Source organism: Myotis yumanensis, unplaced genomic scaffold, assembly GCF_028538775.1.
Source record: "Myotis yumanensis isolate MYYU_CA2020_CCGP unplaced genomic scaffold, mMyoYum1.0.hap1 SCAF_17, whole genome shotgun sequence".
NCBI lineage: Eukaryota > Metazoa > Chordata > Mammalia > Chiroptera > Vespertilionidae > Myotis > Myotis yumanensis.
The window spans coordinates 29,658,166-29,683,201 of record NW_027223768.1 but is presented as its reverse complement, the minus strand read 5'-3'; the positions used below and the strand labels follow the sequence as shown (position 1 = coordinate 29,683,201).

The window sequence follows — 25,036 nt, the reverse complement described above, 5'->3', positions numbered from 1 at the left end:
TCTATCTGTCCGGGGTAACTCAGGGCCTCCTGCCCACCACCTTCCAGTCCAGTGCATCCGCGGATCTGGATCCTGCACCCACCTCTCCAACTGCTCCCTGGGGCCCCGCCCTGGGCCCCGCCCCCCGGTCTCGGCCGGCCCTCCTCCTCCGAGGGCGGGGCCCTGCGCTGGGCTCGGGGGCTGAGAGCGCCCGGCCTCGCCCGCCGCGCCGGTGCCTGCTGCCCGGAGCGCCTGCCAGCGGACGGGCGCGCCGACGGAGCCCCGCGCGCCCAGCCTCAAGTGAGTCCCGGCAGGCCCGGCCCGGCCCGGGGCGAAGCTCCCTGGGCTGTGGGGCTGGGGTGGGGGGACTCGGGAGCGCTTTCGGCTCGTCCCGTGAACTTGGAAACCGAAAGTGCCGCGGCGGCGTGAGCCCCAGGCCCCCCGCCCCGCGCCCCGCGCTGCTGGGGTCCCGGGCGAGTCCCCGCCTGGCGCAGGAAGGCCAGCGGGTGCGGGGTGGGGGCTCGGAGAGGCTGGCTTAGCAGACAGGGGTGTGGCGAGGACGGACACTGGGGTCCCGGGCTGGGGAGCTGCGCTAGAGCGCGGTTGTGGGCTGGAGGGGCCAGGTTCGAGTTGGGGAGCATTTGCACATCCGCACCCCAACCCCCTGGATCCTTCTCTGTACCCTTAGGCATCCCCTCCACTTTTGCAAGACTTTCCAACCAGAGCATTCCAGAATGAAATGAAACTTTAATATTGGAATGAATGGAAACCTCGCATTTAGACACGCAACACACACACACACACACACACACACACACACACACACACACCCCTCAGAGGAAGGTGTCTTGGAGGGAAACCAAGACTCAGAGGTGCATGGGTTTCCCAGGGACACGCAGAGAATTGGTGCCATCCGGGTTTTCCACACCACATTGCCGCCCCCTTGTTACTGTTCTGCGGGGTTTTGGCAGTTCTGAGAATGTTCAGTGAATAGTGGGGCCAAGTTCTTTTTTTCAAAATCCTCACCTGAGGATATTTTCCCATTTTTTTTCTTTTTTCTTTTTTCAGAGAGAGTGGAAGGGAGGGGAGTGGAGAGAGGTTGCCTTCCACACGCGCCAGACCTGGGCCAGGGATCCAACCTGCAACCACGGTATGTGCCCTTGACCAGAAATCTAAGCTGCCACCCTCGGGTTCCCAGGCCCACGCTCTAACCAACCCGGCCAGGGCTGGGAGCACGGTCTTGACTGCTCACCCCACTGCAGGCTTTCTCAGCGGGTTCTGCACCCTCCTGCAGAGTTTCCTTATTTGGCTATTTCAGATTTACTTTCATCGGAACTCACTTATCTCGCTGCGGCAGGCCGGCCTGCTCTGGGCCCCCCTGAGGTTGGTGAAATGAGGCCTGACTCCATGTCCAGGCTGCCCCTCTGCACCCCCTACCCTCCACGGCCCTTGGGCTCTGACCCGTGCCTGTGAGGACAGGCATCCAGTAACCGATTTAATTCAGTACACATTTGGGCACAGGTGTTGTGTGGGAACTGGGCTTGGGCCAGTGAAATATGCTTCCTTCCTTCAGAGACATTTGCATTTTAAAAGGGCCCAGGAAGACATCACACGCCAAAAAATGGGTTGAAGTCCTCCTGGGAACAGATCCGTGCTGGGTGTGTGTGAAAGAGTTTTAGGCAGGGAAAGGCTGGCTGGGCCTTCTCCAATCCAGAGTACAGCCGCCCACCCTGCCTTAGACACACAGCCAGGGACTGGACTGTTGGCACAATTGACGGTTTGGGTGAGAACCTTATCATCTAAACCAGCGGTTCTCAACCTGTGGGTCGCGACCATCGGAAAACACATATAGCATATCAGATATTTACATGACGATTCATAACAGTAGCAAAATTACAGTTATGAAGTAGCAACGAAAATAATTTTATGGTTTGAGGTCACCACAACATGAGGAACTGTATTAAAGGGTCGCGGCATTAGGAAGGTTGAGAACCACTGATACACTCCCACTCCCGACTCTAATTTGAATCCAAGAGACAGAAGTTGCTGCAGGAAATGACTGTGAGATAGAAGATGTCTACCTTCTCTAAACATGTTTTTGTTCTTGTTTGTTTTGAACTCAGGGGAATGGTTTGGGTCTCCGATCCTGGAGTCCCCTTCTCTGGGTCTGGGCATAGGCAGGAGACAGGCTCCTGTCTGAGGCAGCTTCTGCAAGTCCTGCTGGAGGCGAGGTGATGGAGGAGTTGACTTTCTCAGGTCCTCTGGGCCGAGGTCTGGGGCCGAGGGGACAGGATGGTCAGTGTTTCAGTCTGTCCGCAAGCCTCAACCGGGGTACCCTGGCTGTGGGAGGCAGGGCAGTGGGAAGAATATGGCAAGGAGGTGGGGCCCCCTCCCCTGGAAGGACTGACTGTGGCGGCTTGGCTAGTCCAGTGGCCACGGTTTTCGGAGTGGTGGCGCCGGGATGGAAGCCTCCCAGTCGGTCCTGATAGGCTGGCCATGGGCAGGGCTCGGCAGCGTTTGCACAGGCCTTCGGTGATGATCTCAGCTTGACTGGGGAGGACCCTGAGGAAAAAATGATCATTTCTTGCTTGTAAAGCCTTTCCCCTTTTAAAGCATTTTCTCATTGCTCGTGTCCTCTTGTTCTCATTTTGCCCTCCATGATGCCCTTATGAGTCAGGCCAAAGCAGGCCTCTTCTCCACCTCTTCCAGATGGTGACGGAGCAGCACAGAGTGCAATAGGCCGTTAGGCTTCACCGCTGGGCCAGGCCGGGCTCTGAGAGGTGTCTGGTTCCTCTGCTCCAGGCCCCTCACCCTGGTTTCTCAGAGAGTTGAATCTGCCCACCGCTCCCCAGTCCCAGGGGTCAGCAAGGGGACCCTGACTCTGGCAGTGCCTGTGTGTCCTGCCTCTTCACCATGGAGCAGGTTCTTCTGCAGATGCCCTGGCCACCGCAGGGACAGACAGCCGCTCTGCTAGCCCTGCCAGCCGGGCATGCCGGGGGCAGCTCTGTGTCTGTTCCTGTTGGTATTGTGGAACCTGGCACAGAGTAGGCCTAAATAAACGTTTGCGTGGCATTCATTTGAGATGTGTCTCCCACGGGCTCTGAGCTGCCAGGGACTAGTGGCTGGGAACATGTGCTGGGTGGGACTCTGCGGAGAGAGCTGAGCTGCCAGCAGGACTGGCTTAGATCCCAGAGCTCAGAATAGCACAGTTTCCAAATAACCTGTCTCACCTGAGCTCACTGCCTTCCTGAGAGAAGGGAGCGGCGCATGCTGTTTCTTCCCTGGCTGCCAGCTGGCGCTCAGAAGTGACTTGCAAGATGTCATGGCATGCAGGGACCGGCCAGAGCCCTGGCCCTCGTCTGCTGATTCCAATTCCTGTACTTGGGCTGAAGGAAGACGAGATTGAGGGCAGGAGCGGGGTGAGGGAACCAGAGCAGCATTCATAAAAGGCTGCCTGATGTTTTGTCACTGGTGGGCTCTTTAAGAGCTGACAGCCCAGGGGAAGGGGGAGCCGCGGCCAGCCCAGTCTCGGAGGAGCTTTTCCTGCGCAGGTGGTGACTTTTCTGCGGTTTCTCTGGGGCAGGAGCTCTCACCCCGGCGGAGTGTAGTAGGTGGGTCTCTGTGTGTGTCGGGGGTGGCGGGGAACACGCCACGGGGCAGAAGCCATCCCCGGGGCTGGTGGGCTCCTGCCACTGCTGAGGCCGGGGTTGGACCCCAGGGAGTTTGCCACTTTGCCCAGAGGACTGATTTATTTGGAGGGTCAGACAGTATTTGACTCATACGGTCCCCGCAAGCCCTGTCTTGTGAGGAAGTGGCTGGAGGACCAGGGAGAAAAATAGAAGTGAAAATACTCCTCACTCCTGACAGAAAATGTCAAGTCCACTTGCAGCGACAGTGCTGAGCACACGCTGCATGTTGTTGTCTGGAGCAGGTAGGTGGTGGTGCGCGGACGGCGCTGTAGCAAGAAACAGGTACACCCGCAGATGGGGGCGGGGTCTGTGGGCCCAGTGCTTTTTACAGTTTTATTTATTGAACGCATTGGGGTGACTGGTTAATAAAATTACATAGGTTCCAGGCGTACAGTTCTAGAATACATCATCAGTGTACTGTATTGTGTTCACCACCCCAAGTCAAGTCTCCTCCCACCACCATTTATCTCCCCTTTACCATTTCAACCTCCTCCCACCTCCATTCGGGCCCAGGGTTAAATGACAGCTAGTGGGCATCCCTCCTGGGGTGTGTGGGGAGGGAACCCACCTTGCTTTCTGCAGATCCTCAGCCTCGATTTTTGTCATGTGCTCCACCAGCTGCCCCTCTCATCAACTCAGAGCATCCCCACAGCTTTTTTCTCTCCTGCTCTGAGCACCCACCAACAGACAGCCCTTCTCCACGTGTATGCCTGATTCAGCACTCTCCTCCCTCTGACACAAGACACAAGACAGTTCCTGCCATTGCTCTCTTAAAACGGGTCCCCCACACACACATGCTCTGCCTCTGTTAAGCATAAGGCCCCATGTGTCCCCAGCCCCGGTCCGATCCCTCACTGACACGCTTCTAGAGTAGCAGCCAGCCTTGCACCTGTGCGTACACCTGCTGCGCTGCTGGGCTCTGGCTTCCAGGGCCTGGTAATCCTCTGTCGCCAGCCTGCTCCGCAGCTGCTGCCCATCTCCCTGGAGGGTGCCACACTGTCCCCACCGCCATGCCCTTCCGTGACCTCGAGCTTTTCATCCTCCTCCCGCCCTGCAAGTGCCCACGTGGGGCTGGGTCCTTAGCTGGCTTGCTATTCCCTGGGCTCCTCTCCCCGGAGCTCCCCTCTGCTCCGAAGGTGAACCACTGAAGGACAGGAAAGGGGGAGCAGGTCTCTCACCCAGCTCTCTTCTTGGCCACTCTGATTTGTGAAACACAAAATCTTCCCTGTGATGGTTGAGGAGCCCCTTAGATCCTTGTCCCAAGCCCCCACTTCCCCTGTGTTCTCCCTAACCAGAGATCGCTGCTGCCCTCAGTCACCCCAGCCTGTCTCCCTCAGCCCATCCTGATCTGTCTATCCCCGGGGCTGCTACCTGAGTTCAAGTTCGCCCCCCTTCTTCCCTGAGCTGCATTCACTCCCCTTCCTGCCCCTCCAGATTCTCTCCCACTGCTGCAGAGGGGCCTCCTTCATGCATAGCCTAATCAAGACCTACTGCCTTCACGCGTAGCACCCTGGAAATAGCGTGGACTTCAGAAGCTGGCAGGCCTGGGCTCGGTTCTGGATTTGTGACTTGCTGGTTGTAGTTGTATGGTCTGAGCAAGTTGCCCAACTTTGGCAAACTTCTGTATTCCCACTGGTAAACAGAGATAGTCATGTCACCCACTTGGGGGTTGCTGGAAGGATTAAAGGAGCGTGCGCGCGCGTGCACACACACACACACACACACGCACACACAGTCTAGTGTCTGGAGGGTATTGGGTAAAGTTGGTTTTCTTCTTCCTTGAGTTTGATAGCAATAGGGAATTGTGGGGCCTCTGGGGAGCTGGAAAATGTATGTCTAGCCTAAAGGCATTCGAATTTAAATTAAAAACAGACAAGCAAGAGAACTGCCCCCCTGCCAGGGTAGGCCATCATTTAACTAGTCTATTGTTGCCACTTGGCAATCTCTGGAGCAGCCCTACCTCAGGAGCCAGGGTAGGTGAGCTTATATCATTTGGTCTGGCCCTGCCAAGGCATTAGGGTTGAGTTAATTAACTGTTTGACCAAATATAGCAGGCTAATTTTTAAGTTGATAACTTTGGCCCTCAAATGATGTTATAGGTATCCAGATGGCCATTGGCAAAACAAAGGTTCTCCACCCCTGCTTTAGTGGCTTCCAGCTATGAAGTCAGAGCAGGATAAGGAGTGAGGCTGACTTGATGCAAGGCTGCTGGCCAGAGCCCTTTCTGTTCCCTTTTACTAAGGGGGATGGCTTGGAACAGCAGGCCGTGCTCCGAGGGCCCTTTGATGCTCGAGGATGGAGGCAGGGGGTGGGGTGAAGCTAAGCAGGACATGAAAGTTCCTCTTCTGCCTTTATGATGTTGGGAATCTGAGGAAGCGGCTGGGCAGATGCCTTGATGCAACCTGGGAAAACTTACCAGGCTCCCCCAGGTTAAAGGGAGAATAACTGGAGCTTATGTCTAAGTAGCCGCAGAATAAAAGAAGCGATTAAACAGGTGATTGGGGTTATTCCTGAGGCGTGAAGAGCGGTGGACAGGAGGGATAGGAGGGGACATTGGACTGTGGGCAAAGGCATTTCAAAGGGATAAAGGAAAAAGTCAAGTCATTGCCTTGAATTAAAGGGAAGTAGATTATTGTGGAGCAGATTAGTTTCCTGATGTTGAGGAATCATTTGGGATGTTACTTCAACCTCCAAATGGCACTCCCCGGACCTTTTTAGAAGTGCAGTGCCAGATATTAGCTGTGGACAGCCAGACACTGAATTCTTTCAGTCCTTCCTTGGTACTAGCAGTTCCGTGTGTATGACTTCACGTCACGGACCCTAGATCTTTCTCACAAGTGTGACCTCTGCAGCTCCCATCTCTTCTGGGTCTTAGCTGTAACGCTCGATGTTCTCAGCATCCACTCTGTTTAGGTCACATTGCAGAGCTGTGGGGCCTCTACACCTGCCTTGTCTGCTCTGAACTTTCTCCACATCATTTCTTCTGCCCAGAATGCCTCCTGATTTAATCTACAAATTAAAAAAATAACCCTTCAAAGAAGAAACTCATGAAAGTTTCTGTGTTGGGGGTCCCCACGACCATGCCCTGGTTTGAAGATTTGCCGGGAGGACTCGCTGGGTTCAGCATCTGGTCATACCGTGATGATTTATTCCAGTGAAAAGATTCAAAGCTCTATAGGCAAAGGGAAAAGGCACACGAGGCAAAGTCTAGAGCAGCGGTTCTCAACCTGTGGGTCGCGACCCCTTTGGCAGTCGAATGACCCTTTCACAGGGGTTGCCTAAGACCATCCTGCATATCAGATATTTACATGACGATTCATAACAGTAGCAACATTACAGTTATGAAGTAGCAACGAAAATAATTTTATGGTTGGGTCACAACATGAGGAGCTGTATTTAAAGGGCCAGAAGGTTGCGAACCGCTGGTCTAGAGGCAACCAGGCAGAAACTTCCAAGAGTCTCCCCAGGGACATCACACAGGACATGCTGAACTCCTCCAGCACTGGACCGTGACAACATGTGTGACAATGTTGTCCACCGGGAAGCTCATTAGAGACTCAGTGCCCAGGTGTTTATCGAGGACTGATCGTGTAGGCACCCTCTGCCCAACATATACCCAGTTTCCAGACTTCCAGAAGAAAACCTAGCGCTCAGCATAAACCACATTGTTTGCAGACGGTTTAGGTACAGTGAGCACCCCCATGTCGGTTAGGGGAACCTTCCCCAAATCTACCTCCTCAGACATCAGCCAGGGGCCATCCTTGTGAGCAGACATCTCTCAGGCTAGCAGTCTTGGGCCTGCTGTGTTAACTCTACTGCACAGCTTTCCTGCATAATCCCACCTGTCAGAGCCTCACTGTAGTTGTGTGGTAGAGAGAATCACCCCAGAGAAGGAGCCAGAAGACATGGGTTCCAGCTCAGCATGGTTACCTACTGCCAGGTGAACCCCTTAAATTCCATTCTCCTCCCTCACTTAGGAAAGAATTGTAATTCTTGTTTGTAGACCTTAAAGGTGACCATGAGGACCAAGCAAGATGACATAGTGTCCACCCTCTTGGTGGAGCACCCACTGAGTCTAAGGTGAGTGAGTGCGTGAGCACCGTGGGGAGTGCAGAGGGGACATGCAATGTTGTGGCTTTGATGGGACACAAGCCTGAGATTGCGTCCTTACCAGCACTTACCAGCTCTGTTACCTCAAACACACTATATAATTCCCCTGAGCTTCAGGACCCGATGCGTAAAGTGTGAATGGGAATGATAAAATTAGTACCCATGCCTCATTGGTTTGCTGTGCAGAGTGAGTGAAACAACCATGTAAAGCTCCTAGCACATTGTAGGCAGTGATTAATTCACTGAGATACTTGAGTGCTTGCTCTGTGCCAGCACCTTGAAAAAGAGAGACACAGTTCCCTTCTATTTGCTGGTGCAGATTAATATTGAAAAGATCATTACATAAAAAAGGAATTGTAGCCCGGCTGGTGTGGGCCTCAACCCATGAACCAGGAGGTCACAGTTCGATTCCTGGTCAGGGCACATGCCCGGGTTCCAGGCTCAGTCCCCAGTATGGGGCATGCAGGAGGCAGCCGATTGATGATTCTCTCTCATCATTGATGTTTCTATCTCTCCCTCCCTCTCCTTTCCTCTCTCTGAAATCAATTAAAAAATATTTTAAAAAACGAGTTGTAATCATAAGTGCTACAAAGAAGAAGTTCAAGGTGACAAAGGGCACATGATGAGGAAAATGGATCTAAGGTGCACGTGAGGCTTAGCTGAGTATGTGAGCTTCAGCTGGGCTTGGGTGAGCCTAGCTCAGTGAGAAGGGGGAAGACGGACGAGAGGGAAGTTTGCAGCAGAGACAACAGCTAGAGCAAAGGGAGAACAGCCTTAGGACGCAGGCTGTAAGGAGGGAAGTTTCTGCACTCATATGAGGAACAGCAGGAAGACCAGAGAGGCTGGAGAACTAGGGGTGGGAGGGAGAGAGCTCACAGATGACGCTGGAGATGTGGGCAGGTTAGGGATTTGGAACTGGAAGAGCAATGGGAGACTGTGTGAGTGACAGTAGCTTGGCATTTTCAAAAGCTAAATCAAGCTGCTGTGTGGAGAATGCCTTGGGGGAGGAAGAGGGGACAGGAAGATGAGAGGGGGATCAACTATAGGAAGAGAGAACAATTACAGAAGGCTGTTGCCGTGGCCCAGGTGAGAGGGGATGTGGCTTGAATTGAAGGGGGGCGGGTGGAGAATTCGGTGGGATGTGTCCATGAGGTACATTCAGGGGAGCTCAGTAGCTGATTGGATGTGGGGGAGAAGAGAGAAGGCATCACCAAGAATGATGCTCATTGTCTGATGACAAAGCAAGATAAAGGGTTGGTCTTCAAGAGCCAGCTCTGGAGAGACAGCAACTTAGGAGAGGCAAATGGGTTCAGTTTTGGATATGCTGGCTTTGGAGTCAGAGGCAGACACTAGTAGGCCATAGTGTGTGTGTGTCTAGATGCAGAGGAGGGAGACAATGGGAGTTGTTAGTTCATGCACAGTCTTTCCTGCCGGGACAGTGTGGTTCCAGGGAGCTAGAGGGAGAGAGAATTTTAAAGTGTGTTTTCCGGGAGGCGGGGCGGGCGGGGGAGGGGCAGAGGGGGAGAAAAGGGGGCATCAACAATGTCAGATGTTGCACAGAGGCCAGGGGAGATGAGACTGAGAATTGACCATGGCATTAGTGACCCAGGAGTCATTGGGACCTTGGTGAGGGCAGTTTGGGTGCCTTGATGGGTGTCAGCCAGGCCAGAGTGGGCTGAGGATTGGATAGAAGAAGGGCCCATGGAGATAGCCGCCCCACTGTGTGAGAATAAGGTTAAGTCAAGAAATTTGGCTGTGAGTGGGAGAAATGCTCGAGAAATAGGAGAATATTTTGTGTTGCTTTAATCTTAGAGAGACTTGGGCTCATTTGAGGGCTGATGGGAGGACCCAGCTGAAAGGGAGAGCTAGACGATGAAGCAGGTGGGGTGGGTGATAATCGACATCAAAAGACCCCTGAGGTGGACAGTCCAGCCTGATTCAGAGGTGACCTCTTCCCCGGCCCTGGGAGAGGAAGGGTAGAGCAGGGGCCCTGTGCAGGTAGACACGGAGGTCTGGTGGCAGGAAATGGAGGTAGTTCTGGTCTGAAGACGTCTATTTTTTTCTAAGTAGGAAGTGAAGTTTCGTGGTAAGACTGGAGGGAGTGGTCAAGGTTTGTGGAGACGAGAAACATTTGAAGTAGATATTAAAAACAAGAGAGTGAGCTGACAGGGCAAAACCTGGCCCTGCCCTCTCTTACCCATTGATGAAACGAAGTCTCCAGAAAAAGACCCCAGTAGAGGTGACTTGATCTCTAGTACCTGTGGGCACCTAGGTAAGGACCCCATACATGCTTATGGGGTTGAGGTGTTGGCTTGTCTACCTTTGAGTCCTCCTCAGGTACCCCCTGCCTCCCAGGTACCTGGCTCCCCACAATGGCACCTCAGGAGCTAGTTCACAGGAGTAAAGACACTGGTCAAGCCCTACTTTCCAGCCCCAGAGTCTGGGTGCTCCCCCTCCTGCCACTCACTGCCCTCCCCAAGTCAGCCATCATTCCCGGCTTTGCTTTCTGTACTGTAACTGGTGGAATTTCAGGACCTTTCAAAGCGTTGAGATGGAAAGCGTGGGCACTGGAGGCACGCTCAGAGGGAGAGAGGCTGTCCAGCTTTCTGCAGAACACCGTTAGGCAGCCATTCAGACTGTCCGTCAGTACTTACTGAGCACCTGTCAGGTGCGCTGGCCTACGTATTGGGACCTCAGAAGAAACACCCCTGCCCTCACGGAGCTTGGTTGTGGCCTGGAAGGCAGGCAGTAACCAAGGAAACACACAAGATGCTAGATGGTATTAAGCGCTTTGGAGAAAAATGCAGCCGGCGACAGGGTGGCCAGGGATGTTGAGTTTCCATGCGGGTCAACAAAGGCCTCGCGTGTGAGGTGACGTTTGAGCAGATACCTGAAGTGAGGAAAAAGCCATCCACGTGTCAGGGAGAAGACTGTTCCGGGCAGCAAACAGAAGGCTCTTCTACTAGTCAAGAAAAAGCAAGGCCGGTGTGGCTGGAGCGTGTGAATGAGGAAGATGCTAGCAGCTAGGGAATGAGGACAGAGAGAATGGAGGCCAGATTGCTTTCGGCTCTAAGGACACTGACATTTAATCTGAATGAGATGGGGCCATAGGAGCCGAGGAGTGACATGTCTGGAAGGATCACTGTTTAAAAGAATGACTCTGGCTGCTGGGTTATGAATAGACTAGAAGGGGCGGAGGCAGAGGCAGGAGACTAATGCTGTAACCAGTGGGGAGATGACGGACCAGGGAGGTTGTGCTGGAGGTGGTGAGCAGTGCTTAGATATGCCTGGACAGAGCCCACAGGGGTTGGTTCTGTGTGATGGAGGGTAAGCCAAGTAGGGCTCCAGAGGCTGGGGTCCATTTCACTGAGGGAGAGGAAGGCTGTGGGAGGGGCTGGTTGGGCGGGCCTGGATGTGTTACCTTGAGATGCCTAGTAAACAAACATGGAGTGTGGGCTAGGCGATTGGAATGACTTCCTTTGAGGGTAGAGGTCCCGATTGCAGGTAGAAATTGGGACATTGTCAGCTTTAGGGGACATTAAAGGTAGGAGCTGAGATGAACTCACCGGGAGAATGAGTGTAGATGGAAGAGCAAAGAGGTCCAGCAGCAGCCTGGGTGTTCAGAGAGATGGGGAAATAAGGAGTGGCTGTGAGGAGGAGAAGGTGACCTGGAAGCTTGCGTGATGGTCTAGCTCAGTGCCTTTCCCATGCCAATGGGCTACAGAATCTAGCCCAGGAGCGTGTTAGAAAGCAGCCTCCTAGCTGCTCCTGAGAGATCCTCACTCTGAAACCTATTGACCAGGGTAGGCTAAGCTATTGTAACAAATAGGGTCCCAAAACAGAGGTATGTTTTTCTGGGGTAAGGGGCCTAAGAATATTTTTATCATGCTCCAGGGCACACTCTTAGGACCCAACCACTCTGGAAACTGTTCCTGTCCTTTGGGCATAGGCATGATCCCCCCTGGACTGGGAACTGACTGGTAATTTGGGGTCCTGTCCCACTTCAAACCCCTCCCAGCCCCCCACACACACAATAGGATGAGACACAGGCCTCTGAATGCAGTGGGCACTGAATAAAAGCTGGCTGGTCTGAAGGATAGACATGCATGGACATTCAATGCTTAGTTATATGTCAGGCACCCTGTGCCAGTCATTTGCATGGATTAGCACATGTAATCTTAACTCTGAGCCTAGGGGCAGGTCCTAGTATTGTCCCATTTTCTAAATGAGGGGAAGATGCCACAGGTAAATAAATGGCAGAAGGGGCTGAACCCCAGAGGTCTGGTTCCTGAGCTGGTGTCTAGGCTGTGCTGCCTCTCATGAAGAGTCCCTTTGGTGCTGGTTGGGATGTAGCATATTTCTCCCTAGCCATGTCACAGACCAAAGAGCACTGGACTTGGAGTCAGAAAGCCTAGATCCAAGTTCCTGCCCTGCCATGTGCTAGCCATGTGATAGGAGGCAAGTCACTTAACAACTCAGAAAACGCTCTTCTGCGAAAGTCGAAGGAAAAGAAGAGAGAACACAGCCAGCTTCTGCCCTGGAGACACCAAAGCCAGCTGTTCTGTGGACAGGACCGTGGGTTGGTGGGCTGTTGTCACATGTTGGCTGGCTGTGGTGGTGTCCCCCAGTCCCTGCGTGGTTGCCTGTCCACGCTAGCCCTGATGGAAAGTGGGCTCATTACCTCACTGGAAATGTGATGATGGAAATATTGCCACAGGCTTAGTTTGAGGACTGGGTATGATATTGTATGGAAAAAACACCAACTGCAAAGAACTAGTACGTGTAAGGTGGTATCACTGTTATTCTCATCATCACCATCCCAGCATCAGCAGCATCTTGGAAGATCAAGCTGTGGAGCCCCTGTGATGACCCAGAGAGCCGCCCCCCCCCCCCCCCCCCCCGCCAGGGTGTGGTAGAGCTGAGGAAACTCAACAGGCCTTGCGTCAGCCAGTCCCTCTGTATACCCTCTTTTTCCCCTGATGCTTCTGCGTGAGATTTGGTTTGATGAGTTTCACTGTTTGCAAGAAACTGAAACTTTTTTTTTTTTTGGAGTTGAAGATCGAAAGCAGTGGTTATTTTTTTTTAATTAAATCTTTATTGTTCAGCTTATTACAGTTGTTCCTCTTTTTTTCCCCCATAGCTCCCCTCCACCCAGTTCCCACCCCACCCTCTGCCCTTACCCCCACCCCCCCGGCCCACTGTCCTCATCCATAGGTGTACGATTTTTGTCCAGTCTCTTCCCGCACCCCCCACACCCCTTTCCCCTCCAAGAATAGTCAGTCCACTCCCTTTCCATGTCCCTGATTCTATTTTATTCACCAGTTTATTCTGTTCATCAGATTATTTATTCACTTGATTTTTAGATTCACTTGTTGATAGATGTGTATTTGTTGTTCATAATTTGTACCTTTACCTTTTTCTTCTTCTTCCTCTTCTTAAAGGATACCTTTCAGCATTTCATATAATACTGGTTTGGTGGTGATGAACTCCTTTAGCTTTTTCTTATCTGTGAAGCTCTTTATCTGACCTTCAGTTCTGAATGATAGCTTTGCTGGGTAAAGTAATCTTGGTTGTAGGTTCTTGCTATTCATCACTTTGAATATTTCTTGCCACTCCCTTCTGGCCTGCATAGTTTCTGTTGAGAAATCAGCTGACAGTCATATGGGTACTCCCTTGTAGGTAACTAACTGTTTTTCTCTTGCTGCCTTTAAGATTCTCTCTTTGTCTTTTGCTCTTGGCATTTTATTTATTTATTTTAAATATATTTTATTGATTTTTTTACAGAGAGGAAGGGAGAGGGATAGAGAGTTAGAAACATTGACCACCTGCCTCCTGCACACCTCCTACTGGGGATGTGCCCGAAACCAAAGTACATGACCTTGACTGGAATCAAACCTGGGACCTTTCAGTCCGCAGGCCAATGCTCTATCCACTGAGCCAAACCGGTTTGGCTGCTCTTGGCATTTTAATTATGATGTGTCTTGGTGTGGTCCTCTTTGGATTCCTTTTGTTTGGGGTTCTCTGCACTTCCTGGACTTGTAAGTCTATTTCTTTCATCAGGTAGGGGAAGTTTTCTGTCATTATTTCTTCAAATAGGTTTTCAATATCTTGCTCTCTCTCTTCTTCTGGCATCCCCATAATTCAGATGTTGGTACGCTTGAAGTTGTCCCAGAGGCTCCTTACACTATCTTCATATTTTTGGATTCTTTTTTCTTTTTGTTTTTTCGGTTAGGTGTTTTTTGCTTCTTTGTATTTCAAATCTTTGACTTGATTCTTGCAATCCTCTAGTTTGCTGTTGGAACTCTGTATAGTATTGTTTATTTTAGTCAGTGTATGCTTAATTTCTGCTTGGCCCTTTTTTATAACCTTGAGGGTTTCACTAGATTTCTTGAGGGTCTCACTAAATTTATCGGCGGTTTCTAGAAATTCTTGAAAAACCTTAAAAGTGTGGTTTTGAACTCTATATCCAGTAGTTTGCTTTCCTCCATTTCTGTCATTTGTGACCTGTTTCTTTGTCTCCGCATTTTTTATGCTTCCCTGTGTTGATCGAGTGGCTTTCTGTGCTAGGTGTCTTATAGGGCCCAGTGGCTCAGCCTCCCCAATTACCTGAGGTGGACACTCTTGGTGCACCCCTTTGTGGGCTTTGTGTACAGTCTTGTTGTAGTTAAGCCTTGATTGTTGTAGGTATCACTGGGAGGAATTGACCTCCAGGCCAATTGGCTGTGAGAATCAGCTGTGTCTACAGTGGGAGAACTTCTGTGCTGGAGACACCCTTCTGGGGCAAGACTTGCTTCAGTGGGGCTTTGGTGCTCACTGAGTCTGCCCCCTGAGTGTGTCCCTTATGGATCTGAGGAGTTGTAATCTGGATGGTCCCACTCTGACCACTGGGTACACTGGCTCTTGAATCTCTAAGGAGGTGCTAATTTAGCCTCTGCCTGAGGCTACCCAGCAGGAGCTATGGAGAGATCTGCAGATTCCTCTTCTTTGTTTGGGGTTTGGAGGTGCCTAGATGAGGCCCAGCTGTGAAGCAATGCAAGCTGCTGTGGGGCCTTGGGCCTTCTTTTGGAAGTTCTGGGTCTCTCTGACCCAGCTGCAGTTTATTAGGTAATTTTCAGATTGCAAAGGGCCAGGCCTTTCATATGCAAAAGCCTCTGCGCACAGCTTGGGTGGGGCGGGGTCTCAGGGGATCAACAGGGCGGAGAAAGCAGCTATGGCTTCTCCTCAGTCCTACCCTAAGAGGCCCCACATCCCAGTGTCCCGGTAATCGCTGCAAGTACCTCTGAGAGAAAGCTGCCCTCGAGTTCTGACCGATGCCAGACAGTCCAGTTTCTTCCCATATGAGTCTGGGTCCCCAGAGACTCGCCTGAAACTAGAGTTCAGAGCAGTCAGTAGCTTGAGACTCCCTCCTGATTGAAAAAGACAACCGCGTCCTCAATTGCCAGCCCTTTCCGCGTGCGCCTCCGTACCTCTGCACTTTACTTCCGCACCTCCTCTGAGTCTCAGTGTGCTTTTCTCTTTCCTTCTAGTTGTAGAATTTCCACTCAGCCAGCCTTCCTGTGGTTCTGGATGATGTCCGTTTTGTCTTTTAGTTGTATTTTTGAAGTGGTAGTGAGAGGCAGCAATTTCCGGTGTTTACCTATGCCGCCATCTTGGTTTCTCCACAAACTGAAACTCTTGGCTAGTTGATCCCTTCAGTCTTCCCACAGTTGACTGTCTCGGGTGTGAGGGAATGTCACCCTTTCCCACTGTTTCTGCTTCTCTCGGGTCCCCTCTCTGGGCTCCCCTCCTGCTCTCTCTCTTCCTTTGTCCTGACCCAGCCTGCCAGTCCCAAGCATCCGGCATTGTCAGGAGACCCTACAACGGGACTCCAGGAAGGCTGCCCATGCGTGGGCAGGGCATTTTGGAGTGTGCCTGGGGTGGCGGAGTTCTGGAAGCTTCTCCGCTCAGGCCTGGGTGAGGAGGGGATTGACCCGTCGGTCTCCCAGGGAACACCAACTCATGCCCCAGCCTCGGACTCTCCCAGCTCTGGGAAGCTGGCAGGGACAGCATGTCACATGTCTGTGGTCAGCTTGGAGACATGAATCTAACACAGGGTAGCATGAGCATCTGGGGGAGGATGAAGCGCAGCTAGAATGATGCTGGCCTTTGGGAGCTAAAGTCACCGAAAGGTCAAGCCAAGGTTTCTGAGTCCTCCGCGACACGTCTGTTCTGTGGGTGGTCTCAGATCTCTCCCCTTTCCTCAGAGCACCCTAAGGCCATGGAGAGTGGGAGCAGGCAAAGGCCCTGCCTAGTCATCCTTAGAAGTGCTTCCGAATTTCAAACTAAACCCAAACTGGGGTCTGTTGGCTGAGTATCTGAGCTCCCAACCCCGTCTGCTTGCGGGGCCACTGGAATCTCCATCACCTTCCAAGATGTCCACCTGTCTGTGTGAGAGCAGGGGGTGGTTAGGAAGGGAGGGGGAGGGAACTGTGAGTCTGAGATGATGGTGATGGAGGGGGACACACTGCATTCAGAAATAGGGCGGGAATGAGGGAGCCTTTCACATGCGAAGAAGAGGTGGGTGTCTTGGCAAGAATGAAGGGCAGCGGGCTGACCCAGCCTCAGGAGCCCCACAGAGAGCCTCTTGTGGGTATAGTCAGGGGTGAGAGGAGAACTAAAAAGTTCAGTGTCCCCAGGGCCAAAGGATCAGGGAGTTTCTAGAAGGAAGTACCAAATGCCATATGAAGGGCGTGAGGGCAGCAATTGAGGGGAGACTAGTTGACAAGCCTGATTATATGATTTCAGTTAAGGTAGCCGAACTAATAGAATATGATTTTCCAAACTACATAGGGCCTCACACACAAACCCCAACACTCAGGTGATTCGGGCACCCCAGCCTGTTCAAAGGCAGGGTACAGATGAACTTGGGAGAGGAGGGAAGGCTGCCGGGAGGAGCCAGTGGCATCTGATGAGGGGCACAGGTCTGCAGGCCCAGCTCTGGAGCCGGGGAGAAGGGAGGGGAGGGAGAGAGTGGCCGGTGGGCATGTTGCTGGTAAGGATGGTGAGGAACCCAGCCCACTGTGCTGGGTTTCTGTTTCCCCACCGGTGTCTGCACGGGGTAGGTTCTCAGCAAAGGAATTAGTGAGTAACTGAAGGAATAAATGTTTAGTGGGAAGTAGTCCAATATAACCATGAACTCTGGGGCAAATGCTATTCATAATAATGGCCCCAAAGCATTTATAACAGTGATGGCGAACCTTTTGAGCTCGGCGTGTCAGCATTTTGTAAAACCCTAACTTAACTCTGGTGCTATGTCACATGTAGAAATTTTTTGATATTTGCAACCATAGTAAAACAAAGACTTATATTTTTGATATTTATTTTATATATTTAAATGCCATTTAACAAAGAAAAATCAACCAAAAAATGAGTTCCACGCGTGTCATAGGTTTGCCATCACTGACTTACAATTTACCACCGTCATAAGCTCTTCATGCGAGCACCCGTGTGTGTGTGTGTGTGTGTGTGTGTGTGTGTGTATGGGTGTATGGGGAGGGGGGGATGTGAGCAGTCTTTTTCTGTAGAAAACCAGATAATAAATAGTTGAGGCTTTACGGGCCATATGGTCTGTAGGTGCAACTGCCCATCTCCCCCAGGATAGTCAAAAACAGTCATAGACCATTTGCAAACAAATGAGCGTGGCTGCATTCTGATAAAACTTTATTTATAAAAACAAATAGTGGGCTGGCCGACCCCTGGTGTATAGTATTGACTTGTTTAATCTTCAAAAGTTCTGTAAGGTAACTACTGATACCATTGTCACCATTTGCAGGTGAAGAAACTGAGAAGCATAGAGAGTAAGTAGCTTGCCTGAGGTCACGTGGCTAATTCAGCAATAGAACCAGGATTGGTGCCCAGCCAGGGCCACTCCAGAGTCACAGGGGTGACTGCCATACACACGGCTCTTGGCAGGCTGTGGAGAAGCAGGGAGCATCCCCAGTTCCTCCTTGTCCCCTGAGGGCCTCCACTGCTTCCTGGCCAGAGGGCCTGTCCAACCTCACATGGTTGCTGTCAGAACGCAAATGAGCCAATGCCTGAGAATTAGCTGATGCTGAACCTGGACACAGACTCGGTAACTGTAATCCTGGCCCGGGTCCTGTTCCAGCCCTTAGGTTTCATTCACAGCTTTTTTGTATCATCCGCCCTGCCCTCTGTCTGCCTAATTCAGATTTGTCCTGCGTTGTTTTCATGGCCCTGCTTCCAGCAGCCCTTTGCCACCGAGGCCGCACGTTAATTCTGAATTCCCTGCTGATTTACCAAATACTGGTTGGGTGTCCTGCGCCAGGCAGAGGCTGGCTCTGAGGACCTGGGCGGGGGGAATGAGGACAGCCCCTCCCTCAAGGAGCCCGCGGAGCAGGCCCTGGAAGGCAGTGGGGACTGGGATAGAGTTGGGGCTGAAAGTGGGGCTGAGAGTCGTGGAGTCAAAGCTTCCTAAAGAGGAAGGAGTCCTTGTGTGGGAAGATCAGCAGCATTGTATTTTGTTCTCTTGGTCTAAATTCTGAAGACAAATCTGAAGGGTCTCCTGCAGCCTTGCTGGGAGCCAGACAGACTCTGGCTGGTCTGAGCAAGAGGGAGAGTCCATTCAAGGCTTCCCTCAGAGTGAGACCGGAGTTAGAGTTAGGGCGCAGTGCAGGGCCCGGGAGGGAGGTGGGGAAGCCCGGCAGCCCTTGAGCCCTGCCCCTTCACCACTGTGCTTTGCTGCACTCTCGCTAAAAGAGGAACCAGAGGTTTCCTGACAACTTGGGGAGAAATCACACTTCTCTTCAAAGGAATTAAGCTCAGAGCCACACCACTCTGTCCTGTGTCCAAGAAACGCTCTTCTGCGAAGGTCTAAGGAAAAGAAAAGAACACAGCCAGCTTCTGGAGACACCAAAGCCAGCTGCTCTGTGGACAGGACCGTGGGTTGGTGGGCTCCTGTCACTTGTTGGCTGGCTGTGGGAGTGTCCCCCAGTCCCTGCGTGGCCGCCTGGTCACGTTAGCCCTGATGGAAAGTGGGCTTGTTCCCTCTGCATTTCTCCAAGGCCCCTTCTCCTTGTCCAACCCGCATGGTTAAAGGTTCACGCAGGAGAACCTGTTTCTCCCAGAGGCCGCCCTGTGGTGGTGTCGGGGTTGTTGTGTTAAGCTCTGGGGTTAGCGGAGAGGAGGAGAAGGGCAGGGGTTGGAGCAGAGGCCCAGCTGCTGTCTGCGGGGTTTCTTCTTCAGTGGGCGGATCTTTCGGGGCCCGTGCAGACGAGGCTTTGTAAGGACTTCGAGCCCATCAGTTCTCCTTTGTGCCACCCCTGCTCTGCCTCTTCTCCTTCTTTCCTGGTCGTAAGTGTTCTCCCTGGAAGAGCAGGATCTGAGAATTCAAGGGCCAGAAGCAGCTCCCAGGGAGGGCACTGCCCATCTTCCTAGCAGGTGAGCGCCTGGTACCCGAGCTGGGCTGTGCCCTTATCCGGTGCTGCCCAGGGCGTGGATGCCAGGGTCTCCCTGGGTCACTGCATCTTGGGACTTGCATCTTCCTCATCACTAACCACCACCTCTCCTTTCATTTAAGCCCAGGCTCCTTCAGTGGGTCTCGGGTGGCTTTGGGGAATAATGGGTTTGTACCCAGCCGTCGTGATCCCAAGTGAGCATCAGGGAGTTGTCTTCTTCTTTTTTTTTTTTTTTTAAATATATTTTATTGATTTTTTACAGAGAGGAGGGGAGAGGGATAGAGAGCTAGAAACATCGATGAGAGAGAAACATCGATCAGCTGCCTCTTGCACGCCCCCTACTGGGGATGTGCCTGCAACCAAGGTACATGTCCTTGACCAGAATCGAACCTGGGACCCTTGAGTCCGCAGGCCGAGGCTCTATCCACTGAGCCAAACCAGTTAGGGCGGGAGTTGGCTTCTTATGTTCCTGGCAGGGCCTGAGCAGAGCTGAAAAGAGGCCATAGTCCTCAAGCTCCTCCCAGGTGCTGCGTGCATTTCCCTGCAGCCCCTGGACCCTAAGAGTTTTTGTCTCATCCAGTGATTGGCAGTAGGGATCTCAGGCTGGGGCTCTGGGGGGGTGGGGGGTGAGTGGGGGAGTGGTGTGTCACACCAGGCTGAATGGGGATTACTTTGGGGAAGCAGCACCCCGCAGGTTAATTTCCAAGTAGGGAGTCACACAGGGCCAGGGCCGTGCTGCAGCGGCTGCTGCAGTCCTGCCTTCGAGATTTTCCATCGCTCTCTCTCTCTCTCTGGGTTGCCTTATCTCTTCTTACTTTCCTGACATATAGAACTAAACCGATTATGTCAGACGCCACTTTAAAAAACCACCAGATGATTTGTAAAGTGGAAAACATTGTAATGCCCCGGGCGGTTTTAAAGTAATCATTGATACCACAAAGGAAACGAGGCCATTCCTGGGAATTGTGTGGTTTATTCTGGGAGCGCTATCAGATGTCAGCTGCTCTGACTCACCCCCACGCCCCTGGACTGTCCCGAAGGCACCTGCCTGGATACGTCTCTGACGAGCATCCTTCCCTGACTCTGCATCTCTCCCTCATCCTCTCCATGCTGCCATGGCTGGCCCAGCCTTCCGGACTGGAACCTAGGGGTCATCTTCCACGTCCCCTCCCTCAGCCCTTCCACCAAAGTCATTTCTAAATCCATCATTTTGCCTCGGAGCCTCACAGACGTGACCTCTCCTGGCTGCTGCCTTAGGTCAGGCCCCCGCTCTCCTCTGTTCTGTGTGGCAGCCTCTTCCCCTAAACTCCCTGCGTGGTCCTCTCTGTTTATCATCCCTAAAGAGATCAAAGCCGTGGGAAACTTTGGAATTCCCGACGGTGGCACACTTTCAGGACTCCTCACGCTGTGCTCCTCCCTCTCTCCCCACACCCGCATCTCACAGAAGCCCTTAAAGGTGTTTCTGACAGATGACATGTGATTTTCTCTTGTGGTCCTCAGCCGGACCACATTGCACGTTCCATCAGCGGCAGGAATAGGCAGTAAGGCGATAACAAGCTCTATTAGTAATTATGATGGCTTTGTTTTCTTTTTTTTTGCAAAACCTGAGCTCTTGCTGTTCCTGTTACATAAGCTATTATCCCCAAAGGAGAACTATTTTAATAAAATGGAACTGTTACTCATTTCCACTAAATAACTGCCTGGGAGTGACAGTCTGCCAGCTTCCAATGTTGAGTTAATTAGAGAAATGTGTTTGTTAGGCAGGGAAATGTCAGCCTGTGCAGTGCTATTATCGGGGCTGTCTCACGTCAATGCGCACAGTGAATTGGTTCCATTTTTGGAGCCGGGTCCTGGACCTGAAGAACTTCAGAGGAAGGAGATAGACCCTGCTCGGCTGGGTTTATATAAAGAACACCACCCTGAAACTCCCGAAGTCCATATTGTATAGCAGAACAAAAGTGCTTTAAAAAAAATGTCTGATTAAATAAAAACTCAGTTTCATAGAAGCAAATACTGAGCAAGGCAACAGATTAGAGGATGAACAAGGTCAGTGGAAGACTTAGGCATGCTGACCAGGGCAGGACAAGGCACACAGTGGAAGGCAGAGGGGAGAGGGGTGGCGTGTTGGTCCTTAGGCCTCAGCTGGTCCTTTACCAGGAGCAGGAGTCTGTCTGTGAGTGTCACGTGCGCTGGGCCCTGACAGTACAAAGACTGACAAGACCCAGGCCCACCAGCAGCCTGAGAGCAGTGGTTCCCAAAGTGTGTGTCAGGGGCTGTGGGGGTGCTGGAGCAGCTCTGAGCAGGAAGGCAGCTAGTTAGTGAGCTCTTACTTAGGTCAGGTATGTTCAGGTGTGGAAATTGACAAATTTTGCAAACTGGAGCTTTCCTCCAACAAAGCAGATTGTTAAATGTTTACTACCACCACTACCTGGGGCTCCCTGAGGCCCTTTCAGGGGATCTGCATGGGTAAAACTATCTTCATAATAATTCTAAGCTACTGTTTGCCATTTTTACTCTCCTTTCATGAGCATGCAGTGGTGGTGTTTTCCAGAAGCTACTGTGCTACTGCAACAGACTGAATGCAGGAGTAGATACAAAAATCCAGCTACCTTCTATTCAGCCCACAGATGTGCAGAAATCTAAAACAACGCCACACTCTTCTCACTAATTTTTGTTGTTTTGGAAGATGGTCATTTTCCATTAAAATTTTATTTAACATACTAGAGGCCCAGTGCACGAAATTTGTGCATGGGGGGGGGGGGGGCGGTTGTTCCTCAGCCCAGCCTGTGCCCTCTCGCAGTCCGGGACCCCTTGAGCCTTACCGCCTGCCTGCTGACTGTTCCTTACCACTCGGCTCGCTGCTCCCTAGTGCTGCCATGGAGGCAGGAGAGGCTCCCACCACCACTGCTGTGCTCGCCAGCTGTGGGCCTGGCTCCTGTGTTGAATGTCTGACCCCTGGTGGTCAGTGCACATTATAGTGACTGGTTGTTCTGCAGGTCATTCTGCCATTCAGTTGATTTGCATATTAGGCTTTTGTTATATAGGATAACTGGCTCATTATTATCTAAAGTGAATTAATAACATATTCTTTAAAATATCTCAATTCTAATCTCAAATTTGATATATCTATTGGTAGATATAGCCCACATAAACACTCTTTGGTGTTCTTAAATTTTTTTAGAGCAGTTTTAGGTTCACAGCAAAATTGAGTGGAAAGTACAGAGATTTCCCATACACTACCTGTCCCCTCATATGCACAGCCTCCCGCATTGGCAACATCCCTACCAGAGTGGTACATTTGTTACAGTTTATGAACCTACATTGTGTAAGGGAGGAAAATAATTTTCCCTCTACCCTTCTGAGTTCTTAGCTGAGACCTGTGTAATGAACGACAGATTAACAAGAGAAAACCAAATGGAACTTTATATACCTCTTATGCATGGGAGATACCTAGGGAAAGAAGAAGAACTCTCCAAGGTGGCTTAGAACTCAGGCTTGAACACCATTTTAATAAGGAAAGGGTACGTCTGTGTAGACCTTTTGGGGGAGAGCAAATGATTTTTAGGAAAGATGAATGGGCCCTTAAAAGAACACATGGGAGATGAGAGTGTGTAACAAAGTTTGTCTGGGTGTCTACTTCTAGTTTCTTCTTCTGTGATGAGTCAATCTTCCCTGGTTGATGAAACTCTCAGAACGGAGATTTGTGATAACTGAGTTCCTATTCTTGGAGGGCCTGTCTTTAAGCAGATAAGGTATTCAGAGAAAGCTGCTTCCTGCATTTGCTATTATTTTTCAAGTGTCTACAGTTCAAAATGATCAACATACCCATGCAGCATATTTTGGGGTGGCATGTCCTGAACTTCTACAGATCTATTTTGGGGTGGCACATTCCACTACCCTTCATTCAACACATCATTATCACTCAAAGTCCATAGTTTACATTAGGGTTCACGCTTGCCATTATGTGGCACCAATTTTCAACCGGTGTGCGGCAAGAGGCATGCTGGTGTGCCACAATAATTTTTAAAACATGCAATACCTAACTACATAGTCAGGGCACTAACCTCTTTTCCCAGAGTTTGTCAAATAAAAAAAAAAATGACAAAGCCAACACAATAGCCATCTGATGTGAATAAATGAAAATTATACCTATTTTTTGGTCAGATCAACAATAAATATATTTTTTGGTGTGCCGCAGAATTTTAGTAATTAGTTTATGTGTAGCATGAGATAAAAAAAAATTGAAAATCACTGTTCTATGGTATTGGACAATTGTATAGTGGCATGTGTCCACCATTGTAGTATCATACAGAGTAGTTTCATGACCCTAAAAACCCATAGCGCTCCCCCTCTTCATCTCCCCCTCCCTCCATTCTCACCCCTGGCAACCATTGGTCTTTTTACTGCCTCCATAGTTTTGTCTTTTCCAGAGTGTCATATAGCGAGAGTCCTACAGTATGTATGTAGCCTTTTCGATCGGCTTCTTTCACTTAGTAACATGCATGGAAGATTCCTCCATGTTTTTTCATGGCTTGATAGTTCATTTCTTTTTTAGTGCAGAATAATATTGCACTGTCTGAATGTATGTACCACACTTTATTCATTCACCTACTAAAGGACATCTAGATTGCTTCTAAGTTTTGGCGATTGTAAATACAGCTCCTATAAACATTCGTGTGCAGGGTTTTAGATGGACATAAGTTTCCAATCCTCTTGGGCAAATACCGAGGAGTATGATTGCTGGATCAGATGTAAGAATAGGTTTAGTTTTGTAAGAAACTGCCACCCTGTCTTCTAAAGTGTTACATTCCTACCAGCGGTGTACAAGAGTGCCTGTTGCTACACGTCCTCACCAGTGTTCTGGATTTTGGCCATTCGAGTACTGGTATGCATTGTCGTTTTAGTTTGCATTTCCATGATGACATATGATTATGGAGCATCTTTTCATATACTAATTTGCCACCTGTATATCTTCTTTGGTAAGGTATATTTTGGATAACATTTCTTTACCCTACGTATCTTTTGCAAATATTTTCTCCCAATCTCTGGCATATCTTCTCATTTTCTTGATGGTATCTTTCACAGAGCAGAAATGTTTAATGTTAATGAAGTCCAGCTTACTAATTTTTATATAGATTGTGCCTTTGGTGTTGTATCTAAGAAGTCATTGCCAAACTCAAGTTTTTTCCACTGTTGTTTTCTAGGCGTTTAATAGTTTTGCGTTTTACATTTAGGTCTGTGATCCATTTTGAGTGAATTTTTGTGAATGCTGTGAAGTCTGTGTCTAGACTCATTTTTCTGTGAACTTACAGTTGTTGCAGTACCATTTGTGAAAAGACTGTCTTTGCGTATTGCGTTGCCTTTGCTCCTTTGTCAGACATCAGGTGACTATATTTACACGGGTCTATTTCTGGGCTCTCTATTCTCCTCCATTGACTTACTTGTCTGTTCTCTTACCAGTACACACTGTCTTGATTATTGTAGCTTTATAGAAAGTCTTGAATTAAGGTAGTGTCAATCCTCCAGTTTTGTTCTACTTCTTTATTATTGAGCTGGTTTTTCTGGGTCTTTGGCTCCTTCATTATTAAGAGTCTAAAGGGGGGGGGGGGGGTCCTAAGAGAAATGTTTGAGAATTGCTGTTGTAGAGAAAGATGGACAGACACAGAGACGAGTGCATTAAATTCTTATGATAGGAAAGAGGATAGAGTGTAGCGGAGGGGAACCCGAACTGAGTTTTGTACATCCAACTGCCTTGTTCTGGGGGCCGAACACCCTGCTGCTTTAGGGTGCATCTCTGAGTCCAAA

General features: G+C 50.5%; 1 protein-coding gene across 3 annotated transcripts in view; it reads left to right on the top strand.

Annotated features, from left to right (window-relative positions):
- The first annotated feature begins 202 nt into the window (after positions 1-202).
- Positions 203-25,036, top strand: part of TRAF5 (TNF receptor associated factor 5) — a 46,242-nt gene continuing 21,408 nt past the window's right edge. The window contains exons 1-2 of one of the 3 annotated variants that reach the window (XM_070396632.1): positions 252-279; positions 1,048-1,129. The gene's annotated coding sequence lies outside the window, so the exon portion shown is untranslated. Of the gene's footprint in view, positions 280-1,047; positions 1,130-25,036 lie in introns of all 3 variants that reach the window. The other 2 variants (XM_070396634.1, XM_070396633.1) reach the window with 2 other exon arrangements.